The sequence below is a fragment of the Myxocyprinus asiaticus genome, chromosome 20 (assembly GCF_019703515.2).
Source record: "Myxocyprinus asiaticus isolate MX2 ecotype Aquarium Trade chromosome 20, UBuf_Myxa_2, whole genome shotgun sequence".
Classification (NCBI taxonomy): domain Eukaryota; kingdom Metazoa; phylum Chordata; class Actinopteri; order Cypriniformes; family Catostomidae; genus Myxocyprinus; species Myxocyprinus asiaticus.
In genome coordinates, this window is record NC_059363.1 from 33,278,460 (window position 1) to 33,290,869 (window position 12,410).

Sequence of the window (12,410 nt, forward strand, 5' to 3'; positions counted from 1 at the left end):
AGATGAGTGCATCGCATTGCCATGGGGCTAGATTAAGGCCTTTTATAAGACACGTGCACGTGAAAGCAGTGTGCCGTGGTGCAGTGAGGACGTAATATTAGTAGCCTACCTTTAAAATGCTTAAAACACGTTGCCAGTATCCACTTCGAGAAATGTCTATCTGGATTCTTCTGTGTAGGAGGAAAGCATGTATCATATCAGCTTTTAGTCTATCCATTTGAAGATATCCTGAGAAGGAAGAGACTCGAGACACATGCCCAGATGAACGACGGTGAGCAACATTTCCTCAGAGAACAGTCTTCTTTAATGTATGTTTTCGTTGCATTGAATGCAGGTCACTTATGTTAAAGAAATTAAAGCATTTTGTAATATTAATACCACTAATCCTACTGCTACTGTTTTATTGTATTTTTACTGATCTGTTATTATTATTATTATTATTATTATTATTATTATTATTATTGATGTTGTTGTTATATGTCACATTTTTCATTTTTCATATATCACATTGGAAGAGAAATCAGTAGCCTACCATCTATGCCTTTTTTTTTTAAATATAAAAATAACATTTCTAAATATATGTATTCAAGTACTATTTTGTTTGATATTGTTGAGATATAGGCTAACCTATAGTAAATGTTGGTAAAGTTTGAATTTTTATGAACAGAAGGGTGAACTTATTTCCAGATTACTGCCATACTATTAGCAACCGGAAACTACAACCGCTACAGTAATAATAATAATAATAATAATAATAATAATAATAATAATAATAATAATAATATTCATTATGATTTGTTATATTTGTAATAACGTGATCAAATATAAATGGAGAGATTCAAGCCTATAAAGCTTTAGATCCAGAGATCATCCACTGAATTTAACTTGTAGCTTAGACTACAGGCCTAACAGGTCAACTGATGTTATAGATTTTAGAATGAATAAACTATGGCACTGCATTAATCGATTGTGATCTTTCATTGCGTTACAGATGCGGGATGGGAAAAACAAAAAAACTTTTTAGCGAGTGATTAACCTTGAAGACCTGACGGAGAGCTTCAGTTGTGCACCTGCTCTTGTGGAATGCTCCGGAGAGGCTGACAGCAACCATTATCCTAGTGATTTATCTGTTAATATTTATTACCACATCCACATGTCTGTCACGACTACTGTTTTGACATTGCATAATGAACATCTTTAAACACTGAGCTTCACTGCAAGCGCTTATGGAGTTTTTTTGTTTTTGTTTTTCTTTTTAAAGATGTTTTACTTAGAAATGTCCAGTCCAAATCGCTCTTTTTTTTCTCTCTCTCTAAACTCGTCCTCCCGAGCACAGTATCAAATGATGGGAAAACTGCAGGTCGCTCCATGTCAGGGATTAACAAAGTCGATAACTGTTCATGTAGGGCTATGAGAATTTCTAAATATCCTCAAAATCCTGAGCAAACGTTTCTTCATTTAGGATACAAATTATACGAATTTTTTTATTTCTTTATTTTTATTTTTTTTTATTTTTTTTATAAGTATAAAAGATTCTTCATTTGCGCATTTGCCGTGTAAAGACGCGTTATTAAAACGAACGACTCGTTGGGCAATACCGGCGCTTGTATTTCGCAATATATGAATGCGCACTGTGTCATTTATTTAGTATCAAGCAACATCGCAGCTCTGTTTCATCCAGCGCTAAAAGCCCTCGCGTGTGCCTTTATCGCTGGGATCTCGCCAAGCGTTGCCTCTCGCTGTTTAAATTGCTAAATTATTTATCAAATTCTAAACGCCCCGCGTCCGGAGGGAATTCTCATCTTTAAAGGAATTGTGGTTTGTCAAAGTGAAAAAGAGCAATGCGTGCTCGCGCCTGTGACCACAACAGCCCAATACCAGTAAATGACAGTCTTTCCCTTTAATCTCCACTTTGGTTGAGTGGCGACTTTCATACCTTTATTTATATTAAAATGCAGCAGTCTCTTGTAACTTATTACCGCGTTCTTTTTTGAACTAAAACAGACAATGAAAAAATAATAACGATAATAATTGCGTTTTCAGTCATATTTATTGAATAATAAATATTTATTAAATATTTATTATAATATTTTTTTATTAATGCTAATATTAATAAGCCTAATTATTTTATTGTTGTTATTATTACTTATTACTACTACTACAAAAATTGTTATCATAGGTTTGCCAGTCTTCAATAATTAAAAACACCTCAACATCTCTCTTTCAGTCTCCCCTGCAGGTGCAAATGTTTTACAAGCACTGGTGGACAAAAAGCAAAGTGGACGTCATATGATCTTATATTATGTGAACGTCTGGAGGAGCACAGTAGGAGGGAAAGAGTTTCTTCACAATTTTATTAAGCACCCGAAAATTTAAAAAATCTGTGGTGCCGTTTCAATTATCAAATTAGACTATCATGTTACACTTAGTTAAGACTGTTTTACTGATAAAAAGGGACTTTTTTTGTATTCATAAAAAATAAATAAATAAATAAATAAAAAAGACTTTTCTTTGTATTCCAGTGTTAAAATAACATTTTTTTAAATATATATATAATTTTTTTTATTTTTTATAATAAACTTAGATTAAAATCAAAGACACTGATTAAATGGACATAATTTAGGATGGTATTATGACTAGACCACTATAATATTCCCCAAATGCCTCTCTGATTTGACATAATTGTGACAGTGTTAAAATGCGATAACAGAGTCATTTTTGATGAGAGGAACACTTGAACGAAGGTATATTTGCACAAAGTAATTACTATGAATAAAAGAGGTTGTTTGATCTTTATTGACTTTCATAATTTCCTGTGTGCCATGTCTTCTCGTAAGGTACTGGGAATGTAAATGGGGTTAAATAATACGCATCACAGCCCAAGAAAATAAGGATGTCAGATTGCAAGGGTTAGGAAAGTGGAGGATGATTGCACAGTACATTTCAGGAGATCACCGAGGTTACCACTATCTACATATAGACACAGATCGAAAGAGAGAGAAAGCATATTAAAATTCACCAGTCCAGTTACTTACACTGCAATTATGTACTGTTGTAGCTACATCACATTATTCAATACGTTTATGTATAATGCGACAAATAAATTGTGTAGAAACATTATTTTACCAATTTGTTTTACATGTGTCTTTTATTCCAAATCAAGTTTTCAGTGTTAGTTGTACACAAACTAAAATTTCCACCAAGAGGGGATATAATCCATGCATGTGTGCTGCATTTAGTATCTTCTGGAAATATTTAAGGGTTATTAATCACTACTGTAATTGTTTGTCTACTGTTTGCACAGGGGCCGAGCAACAAACAAATGGATTCAATTAAAACTGATTCTTCCCTTCAAGTCATCAATATGAGGAGGCAAGTAAGCCCTCCACCATACTGACAAGGACAAACAAGGGGACTCTAAGCGTTCTTTCAGTCATGCATAAACATGCTTTTCTCTCTCCACTTTTGTGCTCTCACTTTTACACACACCCCCCCACACACACCCACCCACACACACACACACACACACAGAATGCAACGGCCCTCAAGGTGAATTCAGAGGAGGATCTACGAAGATATGCACAGATCTTTAAAGAATTGGAAGCAATGCAATTGTTTAATTTGAACCCCTTTTCCAAAAATTATTATTACAACAAAATCTATAATCATTATTATAGGTTACCGTAACAATATCTAGTCTATTAAACCAGCATCCCATTTTCTGTGGTGTGTTAGGTCTGTAGTATATGGGAGAACCTGCCCTGCAGTGTGGACTTCACTTCCCCTCCTATTCCCTCTCAGAGTTCAAAGGCACGGAAACAGAGTGGGTCGAATTTATTTATGCATTATGTAGTAAATGCTTGGATGCCTTGTAGTCTTCAAGGCTCTGAGATCACATTTTGGAAATGTTCTATTGTGTTGCCTGTGAAATCCCCACAAAAAACTTCACAGAATGGGCACAAGCAATGGCTGTTTATGATTGTGGTAAATTTTTCTATTTTATTTGACCTTCCAGGTAAAGGTGTGTCTGTTATGCATCGCTTTAAGACATGCATTGTACTACAAATATGAGCAACAAAGACATGAAAGTAAAAATAACCACAGGATATACCTTAAAACACAATTTATATAATCTCTTATTGAAAAATGATGGTTGAATGTAAACTTTGGCTAATGTCATGTTGTGAAAACAGTCTATTTATTTATTCTAAGCCTCCAAATAAGATATGAGGTGATATAACAATTATTTGGGTCATTTTGTCCCAGAGCCAATCTTTGAACACTCAGCCACAAAGAGGTTTGTGTTATTGTGTTGAGTCTTTAATTATGTGACATAATTAACCCTGCACCAAGTTTGAAAGGCATGCGAGTTGAGGACGAGCCCCCATATGGGGTGAGCATTCCTTGCTTGTGCCCCATCCAAACCCCACTTTGTTTTGAGTGACATTCTGGCACTGATGTTCATACTCCAATACTCAGCCTCCAAATTGTAACGTCTTGCTGTCTTATAAACTGCCAGTTCACATGCATCTCACTCCATCTCTCTCTTCATTTCACTCGCTTGCAAAAACATCAAGTTTTGCACAAATACGTTTTTTGCGTACTTTGAAAATCTCACGAGTAACATTTCTTTCTTTCTTATTTACACTACAATTGCCAGTTCCTCAACCATTTATATCTCTTATGGGACAGTGTAGGCTGTTGGGACTCCTCATGATTCTGTCAGTTGGATGTTTCCATTACGTTCCTGCCATGTTCTTGTCTGGGCTCCAGCCTGTAGTCAGCTACCCTTCCAACCACAGGCTGGCAGCTGTTTTTCACAATTGTGTATCTTTAAGGGCTTGTCTGTCAACTGGAACCCTCCCTTCCAATTAAGAGAGTAAACACAAGACCTGTTTGTATGTGTGTGTGCTTGTGTGTATGTGCTCACAAGAAGTTCACAAACTGTCCCCTAAACCTTAGTAAGCCATTCAGCTGATAAAACAACCTCCAAACTCTGATTGCTATGATCTCTCTATCTTTCTTTTTCAATGTCACCCTCTCCAAACTGAGTGTGTCCAGCATCTGAAATATATGTGTCCTGAAAAGAATGAATCGGCAACTCCCTACACACCTCTTCTTTTGATTTTATATACAGTCTTTTCTCTAAATGAGATAATTCTCAACAAACTCTGCTTGAAAGCCTCATCAAAATGTTAAGGATGATGGATTGGTCGTTTACTAAGCCCCACTTGAGTAGTGTGTGTGAGTATATATATATATATATATATATATATATATATATATATATATATATATATATATATATATATACTGTATATATGAACTTATCACCCCATATCCCCCTTATTTTGCTTTAAAATAATAATGAAACAAAGATTTCTAAAAGATTTTAAACAAAGGTTTAACAAAAGCATGCAAAATGTACTCCAACGATCCCCATTTAAGGTTTGCCTCAGTGTTGCTGATGTACACACGGACATAAATAATTATTGACAGTTTTATAGCATATAGATAAATAGTTGTTGAACAACAAAATATGTTGTACACTAAAAACAAATGCCTGTTAATGTAGGTTTATGACCTAAACTTTAACTAGCTTGATTTGCTTCTGTAGATTTGAGAGGAAAAATACATTTTTTAGTTAATTTTACTACCTTGATATATTGTAGTTTCTTTAGACATATATACTACCAGGCTTCTCTATGGATGTATCTGGTACATTGCTGTCACGTATACAGTACTGTTACATTTAACTGGATAATTATCAGTAAAAATGCATAAATGCAAGTGTTTTTTCTCGACATTAATGGAAAACTCAGAAAAAATGGTACTGTTTAAAATAAAACAGTGGTCACTTGGTTGGTATCCTTGTTTTAGGTATATATTAGTACCATTAAGGAGAACGTGTGCCACTGTGAAAAAGCTTTTATCATGCACAAATAAACGTGCAATGGACATTGAGATTTTCACTGCAAAATTACTAAATTTTAGGATAATCATATGCCTTCAGAATACTTGGAAAATGACACAAAATTCACATGACTACCTTTATGATACTTTTGGGTTCTTTTATAAGCTTTAAAGTGTGTCTCTATCAACTGCCATTGTATTGAAAAGACTTCTTTCACTCCTTTTTTGTTCCGCTGAAAGTCATACAGGTTTGTCACAATATGAGTTTGAGTAAATCATTACATATTTTATATTTTTGTGTTAACTATTCCTTTAATATGACAGGTCACCACTCATTACTCTCCTGGTTACCATGGGGAACCAAATACTGCTGAAAAGAATGTAGAGTCAGCCAGAGTTGCAGACTGGGACAGGACAGGACAGGCTATGTGTGTGTGCGCATTTGACTGTGTGTGTGCTGGGGGTGGGAACACTCTCAGAAACACCAGTGGTTACCGCCTTGCGGCTGGCAATAGGGATGCAGGAATTTCACTAGACCTACTGCCCGGAAAATGCCAGGTGGGAGACGAGGAGAGGACAGAGGGTGTGGAGGACTCACTTGAATTGCTGGCAGGGGAGGTGATAGATAGGTAGGCTCAGGAACTGACAGAAGCTGAATAGAAAAATAGAGTGGTCAAATAAATTGCAGCCTGATGTATTTTTTGTCACATTAATGTAATTAAAGAATGAGAACTGGAGCACAATATCCCTTCTTCATGCTGATTATAAGAATATTATTAGAATGATATTAACACATTTAACATTGATTTATGAAATGATATCAGTCTTATGGTCAATGATATTGCAATTATCGCCATTTAATGTACATTATTTTTGACCAAAATCTTTGTAAAGGTCTATTTCTTATTTTATATATTGTTTAAGTGTGTATTAATTGTATCTGCAAAGAGAAAAAAGCTTGCAATAACTGACATGTATAAATTGTGATTAAATACATATCTCTGTCAAATATTTAAGAGTGTTTGCTTTTCTATTTCCAGATTTCATAAACTGCTTTGGTTTTTGCTTAATAAACATTTAGAAAAGACCTTGTGGGTATAAGTCTCTTAATGAAATAGGATATTTATCTCAAACCTTAATGCAACTCATATATCTCTAGAGGCTAACATAAGCATAACATGTCATCACAAACATAAAATGACATGTCAAATTGGACAAACTGTTGAGTTGCTCTGAAATTATTGTGGTCTCTGCTGTGGAGCTTCTGGGGCACAGTTCAATAAAGCAGCAGCATAATGGTCAGCACCATGGTGGAGCCATCGAGTCATGGAGCAACATCATGCTCCGCAGCAGGGGAAGACATCGGGCAGATGGGTCCAGTGTAGCGGTACAACTCCATCCCTCCTCCTCTTCTCTCTTTCTATCTCTCTACCCCACAGTGCAACTGGTCAGAGTCTGATGAATCAGGCAAAATCAAACTGATCGGGAAGGTTATTGCGCAGGAAAAAATGAATAAAGCACAGTAGAAAGTATTAATGTGGTGTGTGTGATCTGTCAGTGATTGGCGACTCAATTACAAGGTACATGGATGTGCACAGTAATTTTAAATGACTGAGATCACTTAGGAGAATCAGGAGAGATATGCAAGAGTGGTAGGAAGAATATAAGCAAACAAGTAAGTCACAAAGCGAGAGAGAGAGAGAGAAAGAAAGAGAGAAAGAGCAAGGGCAAAAGTGTGATTGATAGAGAGAGGGCAGGCCCATCCCTTTGAAATGCCCACTCAGGGGTAGGAGCCTGGAGGAGCAGGCTGGAGTGGCCCAGCGCCTGGACAGACAGGCAGTCACCACTCTGGGCCAGAGTCCAGCACCCCTCCGCCATTCCCACCAGCCTCTCCTCCTCGCCCAGGCCAGACTGGCTATGTCCCCCCCTCTGTCCATCAGTCAGCCAGCCTCCAGTGGACCAACTGGAGCCTCACAACCTCACCTTGCCAACAAACCCCCCCTCTAATGCCCACTTCCCACCCCCACCCAACTGGATGGATCAGACCAACATTGATCCGCCCCATCAGACCCACCTCTGTAGAGTGAGGTGGAAATGTTTAGTGTGGAAAATTTGGCAGGATTTGGTATACTGCAGTAAAATCAGACCGCTGTGCCATTCAATTTGACATTAGATAAAACACTGGAAACAACCCACCAGTGTCAGAAATGAACTTTTGTTACTAAGATGGGACTATATTTAGGGGCACTTTCATACCTTTATGATGACATATTTGTTCTGCTACTACTTTTTTACTCAACTAATAACTATAGTACATGCCTTAAATTGAATATTAAGAAATTAGGGTTGGGAACCAGGAACTGGTTACATTTATTAGACAATGCTGGAAGCGTATGATTTTCATGACTTTCATTTCATTAACAGTGCTTAAACGAACATTTTCCCGCCAATGCGGATGGAACACCGTAATAAAATACTCTGACAGTGTTTCCTGCTTTGATATTCAGCACCCGCGCCGCCCCTCTACTGAATCTACAACAGGAAACACACATCATGACTCCTGAACAAATGACTCCAATGAGCTGGTTCTTTTGAATCTACAGTGCAAAGTATACAATGCGTCTGGTGTAGTGTGAATCCTGAACTAATGAATCTTTTGAGCAGGTTCTTTTAAATCTACAGTACGAAACGTACAGCGCAACCAATGTAGTCCGATTCCCTAACAAGCAGTGCAGTTTGTGCAGTTCCTGAACAAATGACTCTTATGAGCCGTTTATTTATTTATTTATATTTTTTTTTGCGAATCTGACTTGCATCATGTCAAGCTCGAAATGAACCAAATGTTACCTTGTTATGTAATGCTTAAGGCTCCTGACTCAAATTAGGCAGTGCAGTTACTAACTGGTTGTTCAAATGACAATGTGTTGTTAAAGATAGGTCTACACATTACGAGTTTTTTTTGCAAAATTTTATAAAAAAAAAAAAAATATAATAATGAATATGTATTAGCAAATTTTTTGTTTGTTTTGAATTTGTATGTAATATATACAGTAAGACCAATTATTGGATTGCATTTATGCCTCTAGAAAGTCTTTGAAAAAGTCATTACAATGTCTGTAAACGTCTTTTGCATGAATGCTTTTTTGAAATGTGAAGTGATCTCATAATCTGACAAACTGTTGATGGCAGTAAATGCAATAAAACTGGCTTTTCTTATTTTAAAATATTTCTTCCTCAAAAGTAAGAATCCTTAATTTAACCATTAAGCAATTGGAATCAAGAGGAATTGGAAACTTTAAATTCCTTACAATTCCCATCCCTATGAAATGTCTAAAATAATATATTTTTTATCTATTAACAACAGGGGTATTTCTGACTCCATATTTCATATATGTGGGACATTTAGATCCATTTGCTTTGCATTTTTGCTCCTAGCCCCAGTTAGTTTCTGAAACTGCTACCCACTAACCATAATTTTTTAGCCCTAATTATTGCATCTTCTTGTTTGCAAGTATTTAATGTTTACCCTTATTGGTGCCATTATCCATTTACCAGTTTGGTTTCTGATTTAGACTTTCCAAGTGCACACCCTCTTTCTCGAACTCTGCCATCATTCCTCCATTGTTTCTTTCTTGGAGATATCATCTGATGCATCATCCTGTCATTATTATCCATTCTGCATTCTGTCAGGGATGACAACCTCAATTTCTCCACCACCCCAAGGTCTGAGACAAGGTTACCATGTCCCCATAGCAACAGCAGTAGGCCCACATGATTCGGCACAATGTGAGTTGGCATCTTGCCAAAGACTGGGAATTTGGGTGTGATGTAGGCCTTGTGGATAACAGGTTCAGCCCCAGTGGAAGCACATGGGTCACATAAGGACTGACTCTTGTTACAGTGTGTTAGATTACAACGTACAAATGTTACTGCTGTCAAGCGCTTGACATGTCACTCAGGCAAAGTTTGGAATAAGAAATTACAACATAATCTCATGACAACTTGTAATAATTCGTTAGCTTGTTTTTTTCCCCCATAGAGACTAACCAATCAACAAACAGAATTTCAAATCAATACAATACAGGTACTAAATAACCTCTTATTCAATATTTTATTTCAAGAAAGGAAACATCTGTGAACATATTTGGCTACTAATTACATATGTATTTATGCAATACAAATAACTGATGTGTGTTAATAACCTGCAATACGCTTCCATTGTCTTATTCCAAACCTGATGCTTTCTTTCTTCTGTGGTACACAGAAGTTATTTTCCTATTAAAATCATGGCTAAGTTTAGGGTTTGGGGGTTAGACTTTATGGCTAGGTTTAGGTTTGGGGTTAAAATTAGGAAAAATTGTAATAACAATGTTTGTTGGTTTATTTATTTTTTTCTCTATGGGACTAAAATGTTTTTGCAAAAGCCAATTTGTACGACTTCTTTCGATTTCACCATCTCAAGATGCATTTTGCATTTAACCATAAAAATCCTACTACTACTGCAGCATATAGTTTGTGTCCTGCACACTGCACAGAATTACAGCTACAGTTTTTAACTAAAGCAATCTCTTTTTTAAATAATTATTTCCTCATTAATAATTTTTTACACATTCAGAATTAAACAATAATTTTAAAAATATATATTTTGAAGATAAAATCAGTAAATAGAAGTAGATGCAAATACTTCCAAGATGATAACTGGATGCTATATCCATGCATCGTGATAACATGAAACATGCCACATAATATATATATATATATTTTAAACTAGGTAGTATACATTGTGTACTGTGCAATATTCCGTCATTATAAGCTATTATTCAGTTCTGAACATAGCCCCAGTATCTTTAACCCAATGCAGTGATACTGGAAACTGGAAAATCATCATCATCATTATTATTAATATTTATAAAGCCGTGGCCAGTTGCTGTGAAATATCTTTCTCACTCTATCTATGTCACTCACTCGCTTTGCACCACTAGTTTGGCTGTGTGTACTGGTGCGGTCTACCCAATGTTTATTTTATTGTTCTCGTTACAGACCATAAACACCACTTACACCCCTGTTTGGAGTTGGAGTTGAGTGTGTGTGAGCCATGTGCTATATTTGCTGATAACAGGATTTGCTTGTGTTACAAATCACCAAACGAGAAAGGTTAATTGTCAATGCAAGCTCCAAAATGGCTACACACATATCATTAGTGTGATGCCGCTTTATTAGTTATCTCCAGTAATTAGATATAGGCAAGCTTTACCCCTTTTTACACAGCACTTCAATGGTGTGTCAGATTGCATTTTTGTTTCTTAAGCATTAATTAATTTTACAACTCAAACAGGGTTGTGTTTTTAATGCCTAACTAGTTCATAATGTAAATTGTAATGTGCAGCCTAATGTAAGTAATACAACTATACTGAAGCTTGGAGTTCATTGTTTGAAGCTACTTAGAAACAAAACAACTATCAAAATGTAGAGTTAAAACTACCAAAATTTATTGTAAGTTAAGGGGTTCACTGTTTGCCAAGCATGGGCATTAGCTGGGATAAATTCATGCTAAAGATTGAGAGGTACTGTAGGTATGGAGTGAATAAAGGGGTGAGGGGGTGGTTGTGTTTTCCACTGGCATGTCGTTAACCTCCCGGGTCTGTGGGGAGAATCGGAGCTGCTGTAGGAGCTTAGAGCATGGAGCATTTGTTTGTGGGACCCCCGGGGGGAGGCAGACCCCATGCCTGAAAATGGGCTTCCAAAACAGTAGTGGGTTGACGAGAGGGGAGGGACTGGATGAGAAGAGGGAGGAGGAGAGGGGGAGACTTAAACAAAAACACGCTGAGGGCCAGGGGTCCCCCTTGGGCAGAGGCCTACAACTATGTCCCCAAAAGAGTGATCCAGAGGTGCTGAAACAAGTGTTGTTTTTTTTATTGATATCTATTGTTAGCCTAAATGGTTAGTGCATCAACACTATCGATGTACATATTAATGAGACTTTGTATTAAAATAAGAACTGGATTACTCTGGTAATCTAATACAAGTAATCTGACTTGACATAAAGAGTTGGATTAATCTGGTTATCTAAGCATTGATTTTGAGTTGAATTTTGTATAACAGTAAATATCTCTGAACAACGTCATAACAATGCTCAACAGTTCATTGTTGTCCAATAAATGAGGTGATTTTAGCCAAATCCTCACAACTCTTTATAACAACCAAATGAAATTGGTGCTTCACCAATTCTGTTGCCTATGTTGAATTTTTATATAATGTACATATAAAAATTATATATTAAAAGGAAAGTTAGGTAGAATTATGGATAAGGGTCAAAAGTAATCACTCATGGTGATTTGTAAGTAACGTCAAGCCCTAAATGGTTAAAAATGGCTTTTACAGCTCAGTCCACTGTGGACTCCAAGCAACCATTAAAATCCAATGGTTTTTTTTATCGGGGGGCTTCAAGATCTATTCCAGTAGAAATGTCCATTACACTGAAGACATTTACTGTTTCA

The 12,410-nt window shown here is 36.3% G+C and overlaps 1 protein-coding gene across 1 annotated transcript in view; it reads right to left on the reverse strand.

The window, feature by feature from the left end:
- LOC127411315 (exocyst complex component 5-like) overlaps positions 1-12,410 on the reverse strand; it is a 327,593-nt gene that overhangs the window by 202,211 nt on the left and 112,972 nt on the right. The window lies entirely within an intron of this gene.